The 24,432-nt window shown below is 34.6% G+C and overlaps 1 protein-coding gene across 1 annotated transcript in view; it reads left to right on the top strand.

Moving 5' to 3' along the window:
- Positions 1-8,379: 8,379 nt before the first annotated feature.
- The window catches only part of LOC122422205 (bifunctional heparan sulfate N-deacetylase/N-sulfotransferase 4), a 286,857-nt gene continuing 270,804 nt past the window's right edge, over positions 8,380-24,432 (top strand). Inside the window, exon 1 of the mRNA XM_043438525.1 lies at positions 8,380-8,808. The gene's annotated coding sequence lies outside the window, so the exon portion shown is untranslated. The remainder of the gene's footprint in view (positions 8,809-24,432) is intronic.

The raw sequence follows: 24,432 nt of genomic DNA, 5'->3' as shown, positions 1-24,432 counted from the left end.
AATATAGGGTTTTAGATGACCAACTGAAAGGTCATTCAGCTTACAGAATTATATCAAACAGCATTCTCTAGACAGATTCGTTTAGAGAAACTCTTTGGTATAGTGAAAAGTTAGCAAGGCTGGGAGTCACTGACTTCCCTTGCAGACTCCAGATTTGCTGCTTGCATCTCAATATTTTAACCTGACAATGAACACATTCGGCACTAATCATAGGCTCATCATGAGACTCAAAACAATCTATGGGAACGTATTTTGTAAACTCTAAATACTTTAAAAAATGATTTGACGATAACATGATTTTGGTATTGAATATATTATGAAAGCAAGCATATTGAAACAAACTTCTGCTGACAATAGTGACTGAGAACATTTTTAACAGATGCCTTCTTTCTCTATATCACCCTGACAATAGACATAGAAGAGTCGGGTCGAGTAATGGTTCTTGCTGGAGGAGTAACTCCTTCCAAAGTAATCTGGAAATCTGAGATAGAGTTAACTAGATTGTTCCAAATGTAGCTCTTGCTTAATTGTAGACATGCACACACACACACACACATGCACACACTTTAGTTTGGCAGACAGAGAAATGTTAATTATTTAGACTTGAGGAGTTGTTTTTGCACTTGATTTTAAAGATTAGCATGACAACTTAAACTAAGCAATTCATATCACTTTGGTTTGACCTTCATGTAGAAAGCAATGTCCTAAATAAAAGCCTAGTTTTCTGTATCTTACAACTAAGATACAGAAAATTCAACTGACGGTTTTATCCATTTTAGTTCATTTATGTTAGCCTTAAAGTATTTCCCATATGATATCATTATAATAATCTTGGAGAGGACCTTCCATAGCAAGGGAAACTTAGAAGTCATCTTTCAGAATTGTATCTGAGGCATATGCGATAAACTATTAGAACATGCCCCATAAGCCGGGTATTCCATAGCACCACATATATTGAAATCTACAGATAATTTGATATTAAAAGAGATATCAAGATTTAATGATATTGTACAATGTACAGTGTCCTTCCTTTACTACTTTCAGTATAATTTCAATACAAACTAGCAGTTACTATGAAGATAACTTGTGAATAAATGCTTCAAGTTGTAGTTATTTTTAGCCTCTTGGAGAAGAAAGGACTTATGTTGAGGCATCCATTTTTCAAGTTATAAGAGAGATAGGAAAGTAAATGAATGGTGCATAATTAGTGATAGAAATAACTTTAAGACATATAGCTATGTATAACTGCCTTATTCCTGCATTATGGCTTTATCCCTGGTTAATATCTATTAACCTTCCTACATCTCTCCCAGGGTCTCACTCATGTCCTATCACAGATTGTGGTGATTCAGTAATGTTAGATTTGAAATACACATGTGGCTTTCATCTTTTTTAGTTTACCTTTCTTTTTCTGGGATAGAAGAAGGCACAATTCCATTCATATTTTCACTAGACTAACCATATACATAGTAGTTATATGATAGAAAAAATCTATATTTGAGGTTCAGTGATTGAGTCTAATTATAGGTGAAACTGGAGGCTATTCACTCAAGTAATCTACCAGTAAGTAGGATACCAAATTAATTTTCTTTGCATTTGATGAGTCTCTGTTCTGTGTTTTTCTGTGCATCATTTTATATATTAGAGTCTGAGGGGAAGTACAGCACCAAATTATGGTAACAGCCGTTTCTTTTAAGCATATCAACAAAGATGAATTGGCAGATTCTAGGTTCACCATCTTTTATACAATATTGCCCTCTATGGGAACCTAAAATATTGAAGATTTTAGTAGAGTAGTATTTTTTTGATACACTTTCATTCTCATCACATGCTTTTTTGCCCCCTCTAAATTTAATCACTGCTCCCTTTCTCACCTTCTAACAGACATATACAGCTGAACTGGCAAATTTATCATTCCTTCATTATGTAGTATGTTTATTGTACCATTTTACTTTATTCATTACAGAATTCATCTTATTTATTTTATATTGCATTCAATTATTTCTTTTGTCTTCTTTTGGCAAAATATCTTTGTCATCACAGTACTGTATTTCCAGTTAACTTTTAATCATTTCATGTATGATAACTTCTATTCAGAAAGAGAAACATCAGTCAGAGCACTAAGATATAATATAAAAGAAAAATCATATTATGATGGAGCATTTAGAAATTACAGTGTCATTCCTTTGATTCTATAAATACCAATCAATACAGATTTGATTCTATAAATACAAATGCAAATTTAAAGAAGAAATGAAGACTTTAATCTTACTAAAATCTTTTTATTTATGAGTAATATTAGGAAGATTTAAATGACATGGGTTCTAAAATGGAAAATTAATCTGGATTTTCTTATCCATGGGGAAAATTGCTCTGTAACACCCCTGTGTGTCTTCATTTTGAAATGAGTTGTTAACTTCTATTTGTAGAATACAGAACTGGTGCAATAATTACATTGAAAATATATTGTATGTAAATATTAGTGCACCCCTTTCCCCATTTCCTAGTTCTAACTGCCACCATTCATTCATTCATTCGTAATTTTAATTTTAAAAAAAATTGCATATATCTACTCTATGCTATGACACTGCTCCAACTATTGAATATAAGCAACAAACAAAAAAGAGAGAGAGAGAGGTCATTTTTGTCCTCAAAAAGCAAAAACTCCATTGCTTGGATTATGACTGGGATTCAAAATTAGTGTGTGTCTCTAAGATAGGTAATGGTAGCAATATAGTGCTGTATATCCAATCACTAGCTAGTTACAGAAGGCAGCACTGGGTTACAGGTGGAGCACAGTCTGACCCTGGTCCTGTATCTCGTATGTTTATTTGTACCACCTCTCAGCATAAAGGAGGCTTTCAGCCATCGCTGGCTAACTTTCAAGCATCATATTCTTATACCATTGCTCACAACTCACCCTTTCAATTGCCTCCAACACACACACACCACTCACTATACTGAAACCAAACAAGAGAAAGAATGACATCAGCAGGTGAACTGTCTCAGAGTGATAGGAATGTAGAGTAAGACACTGGTGCTAACAGGACAGAAGCTGATTTAGGAAGGCGTGGTGAAGCACTAAGATTTCCCACGCTGATCAGAGCATTAGCAGGAGGAGCTCCTAAATGAGACTATTTCCCCAAAGGACTGGAACAGACAGAAAACAAATGATATTGGGATACCTAAGTAAAAAGGAATTTGCTAACAGATGAAACAAAATGCCCTTTAGGACAGAGCGTTTTTACAAATTTATCACCAGGATGCTAGGATTCTGGTCTGCAAGAAGCTCTCTCATTTTGAGCACTTTGGACTTTAAATTAAAGGATATAAAACGACTTGACTCATAATGCCTAAGTCAAAAGGAAATTGCCACTAAACCATAACGAAATTTTGGCAAACACATTACAAAGAAAAGAGAGAAATGAAGAAACAAAGTGAAACTCCCTATGGTAGATACCCCATTCATACTGAAGCACTTAACAGTATTTAAAGATTCTCCTCGTATATATGTGACTCCCAATGGACTAGTAACCTAATTAATGTACTTTATGAATTCTAACCACTTTTATTTAGCCTCAGAAAGTGAAATTCACTGAAAATTCTCATAACAGGGATCTGATCATGGAATAATCATAAATTCAATTTCTACTGGCCTCTCCCCCTCCCCCCACCCCCCGGCCTTACCAGGGATCTCACTTGTGTGCTACACAACAAAGATTTCTGAGGTTCAATAATGCTTTGGCTAACATCTGCTATTTATTAAAAACCATGTTCCTTTAGGCTGTTGTCGGTCAAACTAGAATTGGACTGTTTAGTCTGTTTGTTCCCTCACTTGGCCTTTCAAGCTTTGCATCTTCAAAGGATTTATTTGAAGCATTAATATGCTGATTTGTCTCTTGCTAAAACAACGCACTACAGTGTTACTGGCAAGATGATTCTTCTTCCAACCTGTGGTTCCTGATTTTTCCTCTCTCAGTAACTTGCTAACTAGAGATCTAGATGTGTAAGAAGATACCATTTAAGTCTGTGACTGGAATGTTTGTTATATAATTAATGCTATATAGCATTAATTTTTCTCACTGTGTATATGATTCCAGTGGAGCAAACTCACTTTATGCTCTTTCTTTCTCACCTGATTTCCTATCTGAGTAATTACTAACAGGTTTTTTCCTTAAAAAAAGTTCTCGTAGTAGTATCACCCACAGCCCAATTAGAAGCTTTTCCCCCAAAGGCATAAACTTTGAACAGCAGTTTTTTTCTGTTCATGCTATTTTCTTAAGAAAGAATTAGGAGAGCTTTTTTTGGTGTTACTTGGGACAACTACAAAGCTGCTCATAAAACAAACAAACAAACAAAATTAAAAGGAAAGGGGACAGAAAGTAGTACCATGGTATAGAAGCCCAGTGTAAATTGTAAAATAAATTAGAATTTGAATTGAAGTTATTCAAAATTGTCATTTTGCAGTAGAATTAAAGAATAGAAATGATACTTGGGAAAAATAAAAATGTATATTAAAGCTATACTATCTTCTATTTATAACCTGTGCATGCATGTGAAGGGTTTCTAAAACCCAGAAATTGCAAAGTACTTGTAAATAATTCTTTGACATTTTCTTTGCAAATTTCTATGCGTTTTAGATGCATGGATTTATTACTTACCCTGGTGACTCAGACAGTAAAGAATCTGTCTGCAATGCAGAAGACCCAGGTTCGATCCCTGGGTCAGGAAGATCCCCTGGAGGAGGGCATGGCAACCCACTCCAGTATTCTTGCCTGGAGAATCCCATGGACAGAGGAGCCTGCCAGGCTACCGTCCATGGAGCTGCAAAGAGTAGGACATGACTGAGTGACTAACATTTTCACTTTCACTTTTAATTAACAAAAATGTTAATGAGAGAAAAACAATGAAAATTTTAGAAATTAAATTTGCTGGATTTTTCTGAATTCTTCTTTTATTTCTATTAGTGGATATATTTACCTTCTTTCACTGTAAAAACTGAATTGACATGTAAACCAATGAGTCTATTTCTTTAATAAATGTGTTTGATTTGGTTTTTGTTTCTTCTACTAAATATATAGGCACCAATATATTCTTTACATGCTTTATATACATTTTAAATATGTATTGTGGAATATTTTTCTAAGTTTTTTTTTAATTTTTACAATTTGAAAGCAATGCATATAATGCATTTTTTGAACTTTTAAGGTAATTCAGTTATAGCAATTGGGTAAAAATATGTGCAGCTCCAAAAATTTATTAGTTCATCTAATTCAATTAAGTTTAATAAAGATCCATTGAGGACTTAGTATATATCTGGATCTGATGTGTGTGCTCAGTCGCTCAGTTGTGTTCTGAGCGTTATATAGATTATTACAAGCTAACTGGATAGATGCTATATCTGACAAATGCAAGGCCTTTCAATTGTGGAACACAGGCTGAGTGAGTAAAAAACCCTTTGAGAAAATAATTCCTCCATATCTTCCCTTGCATATAGCATTTCTTCTTTGCAACATTCAAGGTCATTCATTTCATTTTCCCACCATGGCAGATGAGAAAATGATAAAAATTAAAATTTTCACAAAGGTTGTTTTTTTTTTTTTTTTTAAATGACTGGAAAATATAACAGAGAAAAGAAATTATAAGAAAACTACTCAAGCTTTGGGGGTTATTTTATCTTTAATTTTAGTATGGACACTATGAATTTCTCCAACTTTCCTCAGAAGTAGCCAAAAAAAAAAGGACTTTTGTTTGGCTCGCACCATTCATACATGGTGTGTCTGGTGGGACCCTCTTTACCCAAGACTTTGTTTATTTCTGAATAAGCAATAAGAAAAGCATAGCAAAATCACTATTTTTCCTTTTCCTACTAAGAAGTATAACTCAGATGTTTGGAATTTTTTTATTTTAAAGTTAGCATTTAACAATATTTTAAGGTATTTTGTACTACTATATCTTCCATTAATATTGTTTATAATACTTTTATATTGTCAAAGTGTTTTTGCTCTATTATTCATTTCACTCTAAATAATAATGCTGTTGCTTTAGCTTCAAGGATTGCTTACAGACTAATTGGATAAAAAATTTGTCAACAACTTTTACTTGTAATCAATTCATACCAACTATGGTTGTCACCAGAGCTAAGGATATAAATCCTCCTCCATGTTTTAATGTCATGGCTTTGTGGTCAAAATCACTCTATTTCATACAGCTTCAATAACTGAAATTACTCTGATAAAGTAGAATTCTTTATTGACTTGTGAAATAGAAATATATCAATGGGATAAAATACTTGAGTAATTTAAAAATGTTATTTTCATTTCTGTATATGTCAGACATATTTTCACTTTTGTATATGTCTAAACTTGGATAAATTAAAAGACATTATTAGTATGAAAAACTCCATAAAATGGAAAAAACTTCAATCAGCTTTTTAAATTTATTTTACTTTGTTTCTCAGTAGTGTTTAGCTTGTTGTTTAATAATAATTACTTTATTAAGATGTTATTGAACTGTTTAGCTGCAATGTATTTATCCATTTTGCAATTTGATGTGAATCACTATGGAAATTCTTGGTGAATTTCTAATGAATCTTTCCTTTTGAATTGTGTTGGAGAAGACTCTTGAGAGTCCCTTGGACTGCAAGGAGATCCAACCCGTCCATCCTAAAGGAGATCAGTCCTGGGTGTTCACTGGAAGGACTGATGCTGAAGCTGAAACTCCAGTACTTTGGCCACCTCATGCGAAGAGTTGACTCATTGGAAAAGACCCTGATGCTGGGAGGGATTGGGGGCAGGAGGAGAAGGGGATGACAGAGGACGAGATGGCTGGATGGCATGACCAACTCAATGGACATGGGTTTGGGTAGACTCCGGAAGTTGATGATGGACAGGGAGGCCTGGTGTGCTGTGATTCATGGGGTCGCAAAGAGTCGGACATAACTGAGCGACTGAACTGAACTGAACTGAATGAATCTTTGCCCTCCAAAGATTCTTAAAGGGTAGTAAGTAGTTCCTTGAGTCCTTGAGGATTTTCAAAATACACATTTTTCTTTAGCATACTTTTAGCCTGTGCACCTGAAAAAATAACTGATACATAATCCATAGTCTATTAATGATAGTATTATTAGGTTAGGAAATAACAGGGAGATAGTCTTTGTAATTTACCACATTTTTTTCCTATCCTCTACTTAGCATATGCCTAGAGTGTGCTGACCCTCTAAACCTTTTACAACATAATAACGTAACACTGAATCCATCAAAATTATTCACCCAAAGACCATATCACCAATAAAAGTGTGTTTTGAGGGCCAACCCCCACCCCCAACCTGCAGCATAATGAAAGGGTCACTGATATCACCCCAGCAATTCTAGCAGAATTCTTTCTCACCAAAACACAAATATCCCAGAATACAATTTTGAACCTGAGAAGGGCCTGCAGTTCTGTACTCTAGCCTATAAAGAATCTTGGGCCAAACTGTCATCAACACATTTTATTCCATTAAATTAAATGGTGGAGACTAAATGAAATAGAAACAATAAGAGCCTGAAGAATTAGATAGCCTGGAATGAAGAAATACACTTGAAAGTACTCTACCTTTATCTTGTATGTATTTGGATAACGAAGTTCAAGAACTTTGCATAAAGTAAATAATTGCAATTTAAATACAATTTATATTTTATGAGTTAATATGAGTTAGTAGAGAACAAAAAGCAGGTAATCCTCATCCTATATTGCCAAATAGAAAATGAGGCAAGGGGACAACTTTTGTCCATGCTGAGAATAGAACTTCTCAATAATAATTCAGTAATTAACCTCAATGAAACCATTTATACACTAAACACACACACACATATGCATACTCATTTTTTTATTCTAGCATTTGTTATGATCTGAAATATTATTATTAATTTCAGGAATACATAGGTCACTAGGATTTCAAGTTTCCTCCTGCTCACGGTTGGCTTGTGTTGAGTTCATAACTCATGCTTGACTAGCACACACTTACCGCAGAAAACCGTGTCATGAACTTTTCTTTTTTCACCCAATAGAATCTTTTGGTACAGTGTCCTAGCTGCAAAGTGGAATTTTACTCTCGAATTTCATAGGAAATAGTCCAACTGTACAATGAAAGATTATGCAAATCCTCCAGGAGCATCTAATCAATCACCCTGGTGTGAGAGGAATGCAGCTGATCGCTGAATTAGCTTCTGTTGGAATGTATTCATGTGTAACATCCCCCTGACTGGATGACATCACAACAGCTCCAGGTCCTTGAAAGTCTTGAGGATGATTAGCTGAAGGAATTGGCTGTTTCTGCCAATCATAAACCGGCTGCCTTTCTAGTTCTGGAGATGGGAGAGAAAGAGGGAGGGAGGGAAAGACCGACTCCAGCTGAACGAGGAGCAGAGCGGCAGTAAGAGGGGAGCGGAGCAGCTGGTGTTCTGGTGATTAAATAGTTCTCATAGCCTTTTTGCTGTACTCGGTCCGCTCCCTGGTGTAATTCTCGTGTCCAAGGAGGAAGCTGCATTTTAACGGTGTGCTGAACAGAGGTTTGAATCATTCCAGCTGGCTGCTTGTTTTGAAAAGGACAATGTGTGTATAAATAAAAAGAGACTCTGCTGGAAGAGTTCAGATACTAGGACTGGAACTAAAGAGTGCTTTCGGAATATTAAAGCAGATTGTAGCAACTGAAAGCTCCTTCTAATTAACCTGGAGCCCAAGGAACCTGAAATACTGGATATCTCGTTTTCTAACTCGGATAAATTCAAGTTAGGAAAAGAGAAAAAAAAAGAAATGCTTCTCTAGGTAAGTTATTGCTTAATTTGCTGAAATGGAGGCATGTGCATTAAATGAATATATGTTGCTTAGCCATGTAAACAAGTTGAACACAATAAAGTTTTATTTGTGAAAGATTTATGTAGAAGATTTATGTAGTTTTAAACCAAATGCAGTTTCCCTTTTCAACATATGTGCTCTTACCTGTTATTACAAAGTTATATTTTCACTGTAAACATAAAATACAGTCCTGCTAAAAAAGAAAGACAGAACTTGAAATATTGTAAACTATTACTAGAATATTTGCATAATAAAGACCCCACTGGATAACAGTTTTAGCCTTTTCATATTGAAATGCAAATATTCCAAACTCAACAGCTGAACTGTGGAGTTATAAATGTTTCCCTGAGAAGTATTACTGATAACATGGCATTCAAATTACTCAAGATGGGAACTCCTCTCTTTGGGACCTGAGATTTATGGCCACATTCTGTCCTAATGGTCTGCTTTAGAGAAACAGCTGTCACAGACATTTGAAATTGTATGATGCAGCCATAAATTGCTTTTAAAGAAATAGATGCTTTTCTACTAGGTCCTATTAGGAAAGAAAAATAAATTCTTAGAACAATATATGCCATATGCCATAAGCACAGATTCCCAGGAGGATAAAAACAGCTTTATGTTATACCTGTAAATACCTCCAAATTCCTCATGCATAGAATAAATTGAAATATAAGAGATGTTACTTAAAGTATGACTTTCATTCATCTCTTCCAAAATTTCTGATTAGAGGAAGCTAAATATAAATAGAAACTTAAACTTGTATTTTCCTTGTAATTTGTCCTCATTTATAAGATGCTATATTTTTCAGAGTTACTGTCAAGAGTATTTTCAAGTGATATTATATTTTGTTATGATAGGTTGTACTGTGAGTTCTAATATAACTCTAGAAAAGTTTCAATAGTTTATACTTTATTATGTGTTTTTCAAACTCACCTTTTCTTGCTTTCTTAGTGTAGTTTATCAGAATATTTTTCATCAACTTAGGATCATAAATGTTTTAAAGTAAATTGCATACAAAGTCATTGATGTGTTGTCTTAATTACTGTAGTTATTCACTTTCTCACCAACTTGATGGTTCAAATTCTGTGAGTTTCTTTATACAAATGGAACTACATGAAGACAAAAGTTATTGTAATTGCTTGGATCTCTCCAAAACTAGGAGGCAGTTTTTTCCCATAAAGGTTTAAAAAGTCTTTTTTATATCAGAATAATAATTTAAATTTCTGCTATTAAAATATTCCTGCTAGCTATAGCCAGATGCCAAGTAGATGCTATGTTGGTCATGCCTTTTTCATGAAGCAGATGTATGTAGAGAATGTAACGTCCACTGACTAGAAAAGTCTAAGTCTTCAACTGGAATGCATAAAAAATGAGTGATTTTTTATGTATTTGCCATGTACATTTATCTCTACGCAAAAATGAGAATTTAACATACTTTAATGCCTGCTGTGATTATTGATATTACTATAATAAGGAATCTTGTGAATATGTGTCTTATGATGATCAATATTACATAGCACCTACATTGGTAGAAGTCTTATGATAAGCTAATGGAGATTTTTGAAAATTGCACACTAAGCACAATCATCAATTTTTATTCCATCTTAATGGCAGTTGGTCAGTGCTAAGACTGATGCTTAGAATATCTTTTGAAAAAATTATATATATGAATTATTAACTATAACTTGAAACTCACCCTTAAAGGGAAAATATTAATGCAATTTAGAAACTCAGGTGTCATTCTTAAATACGAAAGGTAAAACTTCATAAGGATTTTAATATTTGTTTTCCTTTCCATAAACTTGAAAATGTGTGTAAGTTGCATTTTGTTTTCTCCATCTGAAGTTATTATCTAAGTACGTGTCCATTTAGATAATTTTCCTTAAATACCAAAAAAAAAGGTAAATGGAGACTATTTATATATAAATACATAAAATGGTTATTTGGAATTTCTATATTTGATAGCCAAAATAGAAATACATGTTTATATATGTATGCAAATCAAAGGACAGCCTTTTCTATCTGAATATTCTAATTATTGTACCTATTCTTTTCTCCCCCCTCAAAAAAATATCATTCTTAAATAAATGTAGTCTCTTAGTTCAAATCTAAGTGCTAACCTTACTCCTTAAAAATGCTAGATAAATGCTTCTAAGTCAGTAAAATATTTGTACCCAGTAAGTCTTGCGTTTATATGATTATCTAGCAGATTCTGTTTGAGTGGGAAAGGTTTATTTTAAGAATAAAATCCAAAAATCAAACTTCCTGTGTTTCATATAGTAGCATCTACGCAGGGAGAAGAACAGAGAAACATTTAGCATGCTTTGATCCAACTAGAAGATTCTAGCTGGTACAGCCTCCCCAGATTTGGAAAGCAGCTGGGGAAACTTATAAAATAAAGCTAGAATATCAGTCCTGGCTGGAAGCCAAGGCAGAGAAGCTGTGTACCCAGAAGGTTAATTCTTTCTGGGCTGAAATTCATTGATAATGCATTATGCTTAAAATCTAGCTTGAAGTGTTACTTTTTTTTCTCTAGTAAAAACTTTGGGATATTTAAAGAACAAATATATTTTCTGAGTAAAGTTTTCAAATAACAAAGTTGTCTTCTTTATTAAAGGCTGCTCTCATGAAAAATGTAAACAGTCTAGCTGAAACTCCTATAAAACGTAGTTGATACTCAGGAGCAGGAAGAGAAATAAAGATGAGATGCATTGTCTCACCCTTGTCTTGGAGATGACAGAGTGGTCAGAAATACCACATATGGATACATGTTAAAAGCAGTGTGAGATTTTCTGAAAGTAACTGGCCTAGTAAGATTTACAGTAGAAGAAGACTTTCTAAAACTGTGGTGACACACATCTTGTGAAGCTAGACAGCAGAGAGAAAGTTAACTGTCATCCATTATGTATTCCAAATCACTAGGAAAAAGGGAAACCATGCTGTCTGTTGATTTATTTTAAGTTTATGAAGTGAGAAAAAATGGGTCAGGTGGCAGACATAATGCTGCTGCCTTCAGCCATCAGGGAATAACATTTAGTCAACCTTTTCTTTAACACTTCAGGAAACTTTCAGCTATACTGTTACAGACTGTCAAATGCACTCTTTTTTAAAGTTGTTTTCAGCAGTCTTCAGAACTTAGAGGTGTCAATTGCAATGTAGAACTTTCATAAATACAGTCTTATTTCCAAGTTTCTTTATCTCAGTTTTCTAAGGAATGCTATCACATTCTAGAGTTAACAAATCTAAAATTTCTTTTGGAATAATATTGAATTGATAACAGATTTCCCTCAATCCAAAATAGTCTGATAATGAAACCCAAACGTATCAATGGCTTCTACTATTTCAAGACAAGTAGATTTTTTTTTTAAAGTGAATAGTAATTTATTCTACATTCCTACTGGTGAACATGTTTGCTGATATAAATTGATATATTTATTTCATATGTCTTTTTATAATTTGTCTATGTCCATTAATAATCCATATAATTCAGGTCATGACATAGATTATAACAAAATAGCATCTATATAACAAAGTAAATATTGGCTTTCAAAGTCACTCATTGAGGAAATTTTCATATTTAGATAACCTTAAAAATATTACCTCAAGAGATATATTTGACACTCTATGAATTCTAAATGATAATCATGATTAATTAATTGGAATTAAGGAAATGACAAAAAAAATCAAAGAGTTAAAAAGTACTGAATGCTTGGGAACTAAATTTGGTGACATACTCAAAGTATCTGAGAAAACAAAACTAATGACTCTATTAAGTTCTAGAACAGAAACTTCTGTGCCAAACTCAATTTTTAGACTTCTTAGAAATAAATGTTTTAAATATTTGTAGCTTTCAGTAAGAAGGTAACTTTTAGTAAGCTAACACATGCGCAGGCACACAGCAAAGAGTTCTTCTCCAGATTAAAAGAATTTCCTCCATTTTGGAGCTTCCACCATCAGATAAACTTGAGTTATGCTTTATTTCAAGCAGTTAAGCTCCTCATTAAAAGTCTTTAATAGAATTTGTTTTCCACCATATTCGTATGGAAGTTGAAAGCTGGGAGGGTTCAGTGCATTCAAACAAAAAGTAAATGTAGAAATGCTTCCGTAATTCTTTTCACTCTCCTTGTTCTTTGCCTTCTTTCCCTTTCTTCCTCTCTCCTTCTGTCCCTTTCTCCCTATTCTTTCTTTCCTCCACCCTTCCTTTTTCTCCCTTACCTCTTTCTCATCCTCCTTCCCTCCCCCCCCTCCCCATCCCTTCTTTCTTTTCTTCTCTTCCCCATTTTCTCCTTTCTTCTGTCTTTGTTTCTGCCACTTCAGCTGAAACACTCTCTTGCAAACTTGAGGAGCACACCACTCAAGTTTAGTACAACAGCTATAGTTAATCTAATGGCCAAGTCTGAACACAGGAATGGGTAGAAAAATGCACAGAAAAGGGGGGTAAAGAACATTAAACCATAAAAGGTGAGATAGGATGAGATATTCATGTCAGAGAAGTAGTTATGTCAACTTTAAAATATTGACTATCCTCCTACCTATGAATTTTCATTTAGTTGGCTAAGTTCTTTAAGTAGAATCCTTTACTCCTTTTTTTATATACTTCCCTTTCACTGTCAGTGGATTTTTTTTTTTATGCAGCAAATGCAGCTTAGTGGCAAAAATAAAATAATAATAAATGTAAATAATCCTTATACTGGTATTTTAAACTCCCATAAATCATTTTTATATTTAATAGTTTAAGCATAGTAACATTCATATTCTGCCTAAAGGCCTACTGCCATACTAATGGAAGAAAAAGAGAGAAGGGAAAGCTATTTTGCACATTAAGATGCTTTGGCTTGACTCCATTCCTGAATCAGAAATTCAATTGTAGACTGCTGTTCCACAGAATTTGTCATATTTCATCAGACATCTCAAAAGAGTTCTTCTTGATGTACTGAATAGTCTTTCACGCCTACATAAAAATAATTTAAACCTCATATATAAATATAGCAACACTAAAGATTAATACAAGAAAGGAAACAGATGCAGAGATGCATATGCTCCTGTGAACGCATATAAAAGTCCCAATTCTATTCATTACTCTAAAGTGCAAATGGATAATTAGAATCAGAATTAAATTTCATTTGTTTCACAACCAATCTTTCACTAATAGTTATGTCAATACACTTGAGATTTCACATACTGTAATATGTAAAATCAAACATAGACAATCATTTAAAAATTACACCTATTAATCCACTTCAAGTGTGATGGCTCCTGATACATGTTTGTGAAGCCACTTTCCTTAGAATAGGGCACTTTTTGAATAAACACAAAAAAGATCTTCAAATCAGTCAAAGTTGAACTCAATTTAGTACTTAGATTATTCTGTTTCTCCATCTAGACATATTTTTCACTTTAAACAGAAAAAATAGCACATCATTTTTATTCAGTAATGTTCATAGTGATAATGATAATAAATATTCTCTCTTATTTTCAATATGTGCCAGATATCATTCAAGATACTAGGGTGAACAAAACAACTCTTAGGAGGCTTGTATTCTGGCGGGAGAAAGCAGGCATTAAACAAATAAGATGCTATGGGCTATTAAGTACTATAAAGATGAATAAATCAAGGTGGTGGTTTAAAGAGTATAAGTGAAAGCTATAGAGCTGGTCAGGAAATACCTTTCTGATGAACTGATACTCAGAAAGCCTATTGAAAAGTTACATGTCAAACTGAGAATATTACTCCATCTTGTAGAAAAATGCAATGAGGAGTAGCAACTTCTTGTAATATGCAAGCTGCCAAGCTGAATTTTGACTCTACCTGATGATTATTATCCTTGGTTCTGTGAAATTGTCTGGTAAAACTTAGGACACAGCACACTATTTAGTGTTATTTTCTCTGGAAAATAGAAAGACCAATCAATTTTAGAAAATGTAATTCTCAACTTTGCTTCTCCTCTTTACACTTACAAAGAATTTAAAAGTAGTGTGTGAGTAAAAGATCTCAAATTATTGTATTTTTTCCTATAGACTGAAAGTGAGTACTATTATTGAAATGTTAGCAGCAGCAGAACTGATCCCCTATCTTATTTTCACAAATTGGTGGGTGTAAGAACCAATATTCCTAATCATTACTCACTTGACTGGAACAATGGACTTGACATAATGAAATTACAGAGGGGTAAATGTAATTATTGAATTTTTTAAAACATTTCATCAGTTACAAATGTACTTCAAACAAGAACCCAAAATATGATAAGGCTAATACAATGCTAATGCAAACTTAAAATGAATTAACAGAATCACAGCAGCAAGAGCAAGGAAACAGTGACCCTGGTTAGCACAGGTCTGACATCATTTAGCCTATTTGCCAATCTCTGGTTCCTGACGCCTTGTATGAGGAACAGTTGTCTCTAAGCTTCCTTTTCCCCAGGGTAGAACATTGACTCTACTTCACTCTCACAGTTAGATCACAATATCTCTATCTCTTGGTGTAATTACTGTGTGTTTATCAGTGCCTGTCCTGTAACCAATAAATTTAATGGCAGGAATGCTAAGAGAATGCTTGACCTGTAGGAGATAGCAAGGGTTTGATAAATGTAAAAGGTGAGGTGGCATCTGGGAAGCATGTCTTGTGAACAATAGTGAAGAAACAATGCTATTTAAGGGGGAAAGGACTATGGAGAAACACTACAGTTACCTTTATATATTGCAGGGTATTTTCCTTAATGGAAAAGGGATTTGCTTTATATTATGTGACACCAGCGGAAAGATATTGGGAGGTGGTTTCTGTGCAATGTCAGAAGAAACTGTACATTCTGGAAATCAGTGATATTGCAGTCAATCAAAGTGATCAACGCAGGTTGGAGCACCACTTATCCAGAAGACTTCCATGAAAGGAATGTCTGCCATGAGTAGGAGCTACCAAGGTGTCTCATGTTTACATTGTGTAACTATAAGGAGTGTGGATAAAGGCTTTCATGAACACTCCACCCACCTAAAACCCCGCTCTAGCATTTGGTTAGAAGACTGATCAATAGCATTCAAGTAAATAATGATTGCTTACAATTACATAGAAGAAATATATGTAGTAATCAGAAATATGCCCTAGAGCATAAGACCAAATTTTTATAAAAAGTTCATTTTATAAAGTGTGTAAGTCCTCAAAGAAAACAACATGATAAATTTCTTAATTAAGCAAAGAATTGAGTTTTAAAAATTTAAATATATTGGTTTTACTTCTCTGTTGAGCCAGTCCAAGAAAGAAAATATCTAAAGACTAGATGCATGAGTAAGAAAGATATTTCTGGCTTCTATGAACTTCTACATGATAAGGAATATAGAGATTATTTGACTTGATTGTGAAGTGTAAGCCTTTCTAGAGAAGAGCTGCAGTCATATAACCAAATATAAATTCATTTAAAGATGAGATGGCATCATAGCATAGTAGAAACCAGTAGATAATGTTAAATTCCACCAAAGCTAAATTAAAATCTTGTAATATAACCTTGATAAAATAAGTTAACCCTTCTGTACCTCAGATTCATGATGTTCAAATGGCAGTGATAATTATTCTTCATAGAATTGCTGGTAAAGTTAAGCATGACAATATACATAAAGTTCCTAGTACAATGTTGGAAACAAGAGAGGTGTTAAATTAACAGAATTAAGTATTAGTTACTTGCATCAATACTCTGACTTTGGCCTGCAATATAACATTCTGTACTGATTTAAAGAAACTCCTGAGTGATGAGTATTGACTGATTCCAATCCTCTTCACTTGGAGGTAATGATCTAAATCACATTTTGCACTGTCTCTACTGTATTTTTATCACATATTTGAACATTAATAACATTAAATCTAACTTTCACTAACTGACATTTTAATCTGACTCATCACATTAATTCACATTCAAATATCTTAAGGAAACCAGACCATAAGCAGAAGAAAAAACTGTCAGTAGAAGATGCCAAATAGTTTATCTTACTTCTTAATTTTCTGGCATGCTGGAATAAGGAAAAACATGGGGTTGGAAGAACACAAGAAGGCAAAGGTTCAGAAACTGAAACTGGATAGGACTAAAACAAATACAAATGTGACTTCATTTGCAATTTTCTCTAGTAAAACACTAAAAAATATTTCATGTGGTGTCTGTATTGACAAATTCTCTAGAATTATCACAAAAGTTATTTATAAATGGTTTTAAAAGATGCTAGGCACTGAATCAAAATAATTTACTTTGGAAGGCTATTTGGCAAAAAAAAAAAAAAAAAATTCTGGGAGATTATAAAATGTAAGACATTTTATTCATCATCAGAATATATTTGGGGGGGAAAGGATTGGGAAAATGAAGCTTGTTTTACATGTGGAAACCATGTAAACCTGTGAAAATTATGCTGTTATGTAATTTTACCCAGTTGTTTCCTTGTTACTTATTGAATAGTTTAACCAGCTGCAAAGCAGGCTTTGAGGTGGGCAGAATGTTCATTATCAACACCCCTGGAGTTCCACAATGAGAAACACAAGAGAGCTTGGTGACTACCATCATGTTCCTACTCATGGCATAAATTCTTTCCACAGAATCCTTTGAATAGTAGATTGAACTACTCTATATCACTAATGTTGACCCAGACTGAGAATAAAAATATATAAATTACATTTTAACTTTTACTACAAATGTGTTAGTATCTTAAATTGTCCTTATGGTTTTCACATTTAAAACAAGACCATTTCACTCCTCCTATTCTTTTCTCCCAAGATATTTTGAAGATCAACAAAATATTTGACACTTTATAATCTCCCAGTATTTTTTTTAACCAAATAGGTTTCCTAAGTGAATTATTTTGGAACAGTGTCTGCCATCCTTTTAAAATATTCATACGTATCATTTGTAATAATTCTAGATTCTACTCATCAAGTATTAAAATAGGAGCATCTCAAAAAAAGTTGCCTCTGATAAGTAGCAAAATGCTTGACATCATTCCAAAGCTCTTCTGATGAGTTTTTATCATGCTTTTTTCTAAACTTTGAGAAGTGTGTATCATGGATCAGTTTAGGGTGGAAGTATGAAATTTTATATGGGGTATATTTATATGTGACCAGTCATGTTGTTTCTGCTGATGTCCAAGCTGGTGTTTTATTCTGCAGTATCTAAAAGTTAAAATTGCATAAGCTATAAAGCAACTAAATAAAAAACAGGCACAAATCACTAGTGAAACTGAATGAAGCATGTCTTCCTTTGGCAAAGGAGTATCCAGTAGTTTCATGTTGTGTAAGATTAAGAATGCTCTGAAGTAAGAGATCTAAGTAAAAGGTAGATATAGTAACTATAAAATACACGAAATCCACAGTTAGGAAATAATTTATCAAAAAAACCTCATTTTCATTCCCATAAAGTTCTTTGTAAGTCCTGTTCATAGCACTGAAATTCTGCTTCTTGGTATTTAGAGTATGGATGAAGAACAGTGGTGATGGAGGAGGAGATATAGAATCCATCAGAAAATGTGGGGTCATGTGAGCTGTGTGACATTGGACAGCTCTCCACTTTTCTGTGCACTAAATTCTCCATTCATTCATTATTTAGTTTTATTTTTTACTAATAATTTTGATAATTGAAATGTATAGTTGTTTGTATACAGAATAGAGAATGTCTATTGGAAGAGTTTACTTGTCATTACAAGCAACTTAAAGAGAGTAGTAGGGAATTTTACAGAGATTGTATCCTGATGGCGTGATAATATAATGAAAAACAAAACCTACCAGAACTTCCTATAAACTAGATTTTAGTTATACTGGCCCAAAACAATAAATTTTCTCCAGACGTTTATATATTGTTCAGTTCAGTTCAGTCGCTCAGTTGTGTCCAACTCTTTGCGACCCCATGAACCACAGCACGCCAGGCCTCCCTGTCCATCACTGACTCCCGGAGTTTACTCAAATTCATGTCCATCAAATTGGTGATGCCATCCAATCATCTCATCTTCTGTTGTGCCCTTCTCCTCTTGCCCTCAATCTTTCCCAGCATCAGGGTCTTTTCAAATAAGTCAGCTCTTCCCATCAGGTGGCCAAAGTATTGGAGTTTCAGCTTCAATAGCAGTTCTTCCATAACGAACACCCAGGACTGATCTCCTTTAGGATGAACTGGTTGGATCTCCTTGCTGCCCAAGGGACTTTTCAAGAGTCTTCTCTTGAATACCATAGTTCAAAGCATCAATTCTTCGGTGCTCAGCTTTCTTTATAGTCCAACTCTCACATCCATACATGACCACTGGAAAAACCATAGTCTTGACTAGATGGACCTTTGTTGGCAAAGTAATGTCTCTGCTTTTTAATATGCTGTCTAGGTTGGTCATAACTTTCGTTCCAAGGAGTAAGCGTCTTTTAATTTCATGGCTGCAATCACCATCTGCAGGGATTTTGGTGCCCAGAAAAATAAAGTCAGCCACTGTTTCCACTGTTTCTCCATCTATCTGCCGTGAAGTGATGGGACCAGATGCCATGATCTTAGTTTTCTGAATGTTGAGCTTTAAGCCAACTTTTTCACTCTCCTCTTTCACTTTCATCAAGAGGCTCTATAGTTCTTCTTCACGTTCTGCCATAAGGGAGGTGTCATCTGCATATCTGAGGTTATTGATATTTCTATGGGCAATCTTGATTCCAGCTTGTGCTTCTTCCAGGCCAGCGTTTCTCGTGATGTACTCTGCATATAAGTTAAATAAGCAGGGGACAATACACAGCCTTGACCTTTTCCTATTTGGAACCAGTCTGTTGTTCCATGTCCAGTTCTCACTGTTGCTCCCTGACATGCATACAGGTTTCTCAAGAGGCAGGTCAGGTGGTCTGGTATGCCCATCTCTTTCCGAATTTTCCACAGTTTATTGTGATCCACACACAGTCAAAGGCTTTGGCATAGTCAATAAAGCAGAAATAGATGTTTTTCTGGAACTCTCTTGCTTTTTCGATGATCCAGTGGATGTTGGGAATTTGATCTTTGGTTCTTCTGCCTTTCGTAAAACTAGCTTGAACATCTGGAAGTTCACGGTTCATGTATTACTGAAGCCTGGCTTGGAGAATTTTAAACATTACTTTACAAGCATGTGAGATGAGTGCAATTGTGCAGTAGTTTGATAAGAAACTCAGTGGTAGGCAAATGACAGTTGAAGTGAATTTTAAGAGATGGTAACCTTTTGTTACTTCTGCTGTTGTCAAATTCTTCTCATAATGATATAGTAATACCTCAATTCAAAAGAAGAATAATTAAAATATTAAAATTGTAGCTTCTAAGAGACTCTGGATTTTAATGTAACTTGTGAACATAAGTATAATACTATCACTAACACATTAAAGTCACAAATAACAAGCCAGTTGATGTAAAAGTTTAAATAACTTGCTGTTTAGTGATTTACTGAAATTAAACTTTGACATTAAATACTAGGCAATTTTTTCTCTCTCCTATGTTCATTCATAGATCAAAAAGTACACTCTACAGTATAACTTAATCCATTCATCTTTATATCTTATAGTTCCCTTGCCTATAAGAATATGAGAACTAAGTGAGCACTTTATATTTCATGCTTCCATGATTGTCTTCTGAGACAGTTAACAAGGATGCAGATCAATACTAAATATAATATTTGTATTTAAAGAATGATTATTGAGCTAACCCAAAGCAGTTATAAGTTGATGGCAATTATTTTACTACTATTGGCTGTAAGTTGATATTTAGTTAAATACGTTTTAGTTACTGCATAAGAAAAAGCAAAGAAAATTAATACTATACTGAAATCCTAAAGGCAAAATCGGTCATGTCATTCTCCTGCCTGGCCCTGGATCTTAATTTTTCTCCTCTGTTTCAAATCTCTTTCTCCTCCCCTAAAAATCCAAATCCTCTCATTCTTCAATGATTAGAACAATTTACTTCCCTCTTTAAGTCCTCTTCTAATAACTTCAGTTCACCAAACTCTCTCCTTTATTTGAAATCTCATAGCACACCCTTTAGAGTTCTCACTTGGCAACAAATTTTGTATTCCTATTAATTCTTTCACTTTCTTTTTACTTGCAGCTATTCTCAACCTGTTCATAACCTACTTCCTTCTTAACTCTTAATTTAATCTTCTGCTTGACTTCATGCTACTAGACATTTTGCTCAGGTCACCAAAGTGAAAGTCAATTTTCAATTGTATTCTTGACTCACATACAGTATTCAGTTTTCGATCAGACACATTTGTGCCCCCTTGATTGTAGCTTTCATGGTTTTATTCATCTAATCATAGTTCAAACAATATCAAAAATTTTAATGTTATGCATCTATCATTTTATTGTACACACTATTCCCTAGCTCTTTCACTCAATATCATGGCTTTATCTACCCTTTAAGCTACCATTCCAGCACAGACCTTAAATTCTGTTGTGATACATTCAGCAGGTGGACATTTCTTTTGCATATCTCACAGACATTTCTAAAAGAATATATTGCAGTCCTCTCATTTTCTCTTGCCACATCTTCTCTGCTTCCATATATTTTTTTTACTTTTCCTATTATCATACTTACATTTTATTGCAACTGCCTTCTTACTCAAATGTGTCGTGGAATAGACTTCCATTGCTTTTGAAAAGAAGCAGTGTTTATCAGATGAATAGTATAGCTGGTACTTGGTAAGCATTCAGTAAACATTGAATGAATGATGTGCAAACCTGAAGTTTTTTTTATTTTTTTCCCTCTACCACCAAGTCTTGACATATCTATTTCTTATGTGAAAGAACAAAAATAATTCATATGAGAATATTCACAACATTGCCCCTGCAAAAACAGTGTAAAACATTCACCCTTCCCATGTTCCCCCAAAGAGAAGGCTAATGTGCTTTCTGAGGGTGAGGTTAATTGGTTAATATAATAGATTCTTAAAGACAACAGGTAAGAGAAGAAAAGAAAATAATAGTGAATCAGATGGCAGAATGGTAATTTTGTCATTTGAAGATTTTTAGAGTATCTTTGGAGTACAGGGAAGTTGAAAGGAAAACCAACATTTTAGAAGTATCATTTCACTTTACAAATTGTAATTTTTTGATGCTGTCTAGAAAATGTCAGTGAAGAACATGATTTCTTTCATATAGTTACTGTGACCCTCATATTGTGCTTCTTAAATTCATCTGACTGTGGCACCCACATGAAGCTACACATTTGTAGGAGCTAGAAAATGATATATAAATGTTGTGAAGCTGCTTACACTTTTTTAAAAAACAGACCTTTTAGAGTAGCAAAAGTAATCACAAAATATACAGAGTTCTCATACACCTTCTCCTTCAACGTTGTTGTTGTTTTTAGTCGCTCAGTCGTGTCTGACTCTTTGTGACCCCAGGGACTGTAGCCCGCCAGGCTCCTCTTTCCATGGGATTCTCCAGGCAAGAACGCTGGAGTGGGTTGCCATTTCCTTCTCCAGTCCTTCAACATGCAAACATACATAAACTCAGCCTCCCTCACTACCAATATTCCTTGTAACTGATGAATCTATGTTGACACACTATTGTCAACTAAGTCCATAGTTTACATTAGGATTCACTCTTGGTGTTGCACATTCTCTGCACTTTCACAAATGTATATTATAGATGTGTCAGTGCCTAAAGATCCAGGTGTTTCACCTATTCATCTGTCCTTGCTTCTTCCCCAAACTGGCAACCATTGGTCTTTCTAGTGTTTTAACAGTCTTGCCTTTTCCAGAATGTCAGATGGCTGGAATCATGGCATGTGTAGCCTTTCCTGATTGGTTTCTTTCACTTAGTAACATGCATTTAAGATTTATCAATATATTTTTGTTGTTTAACACCTCAGTTCTTTTTAACACAGAATGCATTCTTAGTCGCTCAGTCATGTCTAACTCTTTGTGAACCTTTGGGCTGTAGTGTACTGTAGCCTGCCAGCCTCCTCTGTCCATGGGATTTCCCAGGCAAGAATACTGGGGTGGGTTGCCATTTGCTTCTCCAGGGGATCTTCCCAACCTAGGGATGGAACCTAGGTCACCTATGGCTCCTGCATTGAAGGTGGATTTTTTACCTGCTGATCCGTTGGAGAGGGCCTTAACACAGAACAATAGGCCATTATCCCATTATTGGATCTGTACCAAAGTTACTTACTGGAGGACATCTTGGTTGTTTCCAAGTTTTGGCACCTGTAAATAAAGCTGCTATAAACAATTGCATGAAAATACTTTGTGAGTGTAAGTTTTCAGCTCTTTAGTGCAAGGATCTCAATTGCTGGATCATATAAGATTAAGTTTAGGTTTGTAAGAAACTGTGACTTGGTCTTCCAAACTGGCTATACCATTTTTCATCCCCACCAGCAATGAATGAGGGCTCCTGTGGTTCCACATCCTCTCCAGCTTTGCTGTTGTCATTGTTCTAAATTTTAGCCATTCTAATAGGTGGTATCTCATTGCTATTTTAATTTGCAGTTCCCTAATGGCATATGATGCAGATTATCTTTTCATGTTTATTTGCCATCTGTATATTTTCTTTGGTCAAATGTCTGTTCCAGTCTTTGGCCCATTTTTAAATCAGTTTATTAAATTTCTTATTGTGGAGTTTTAAGAGTTTTTCATATAATTTGGATGTGTGCCTGCATGCTAAGTCGCTTCAGTCATGTCTAACTCTTTGCCATCCCAGGCACTGTAGCCTGCCAGGCTCTTCTGTCTCTGGGGATTCTCCAGGCAAGCATACTGGAGTGGGTTGCCTTGCTCTCCTCCAGGGGAATCTTCCAGGTCCAGGAATTGAACCTGCATCTCCTGTAGCTCCTGCATTGCAGATTTGTTACCGCTGAACCACCGGGGAAGCCCTTCTTTTGGATAACAGTCCTTTATCAGATACTCCTGTTGTAAATATTTTCTCCCAGTCTGTAGCTTGTCTTTTCAATCTCTTGATAATGTCTTTCACAGAGAAGCTTTTTTCTTTCTTTTAATGAAGTCCAACTTACTAATTCTTTCTTTCATGGATCAAGCCTTTGGTGTTGTACCTAAAAAGTCCTCAGCCAAGCCAAAGTCATCTTGATTTTCTCCTATGTTATCTTCCAGGAATTGCAAGTTTCTTTTTTTTTTAATTTGCAACTAGGTTTATGATTCATTTTGTGTTAATTTTAGGGAATAGTGTAATATCTGAGTATTTATTATATTTTTTTTAACATGTGAATGTCCACTTGTTGCAATATCATATGTTGAAAAAACTATCCTTTCTCCATTGAATTGCCTTTATTCTTTGTCAATGACCAGTGGACTCTCTTTGTGTGGGTTTATTTCTGGGTTCTCTATTTTGTCCCATTGATCTATGTATCTATTATTTTGCCAATGCCACACTCTCTTGATTGCTGCAGCTGTATAGTAATTCTTAATGTTTGCTAGTGTCAGTCCTGAGACTTTGTTCAGCTTTGGTGTTGTGCTGGCAGCTCGGAGTCTTGCTTTCCATATAAACTTTGCTTACTATTTTTAAAAACACTCATTTCCTTTTTTTCTTTTTAGTACTTGGTCTTTGTCTCTTTGTTTCCAAAAGGAGAGATGAAGTAGAGTAGCTGTTATGAGCATGAGCTTGCCAAGATAAGATTCCAGCTTTGCCACTTC

The sequence above is a fragment of the Cervus canadensis genome, chromosome 19, assembly GCF_019320065.1.
Source record: "Cervus canadensis isolate Bull #8, Minnesota chromosome 19, ASM1932006v1, whole genome shotgun sequence".
Classification (NCBI taxonomy): domain Eukaryota; kingdom Metazoa; phylum Chordata; class Mammalia; order Artiodactyla; family Cervidae; genus Cervus; species Cervus canadensis.
Note: the sequence above shows the minus strand (reverse complement) of the source record. Positions and strands in the feature narration are given on the sequence as shown.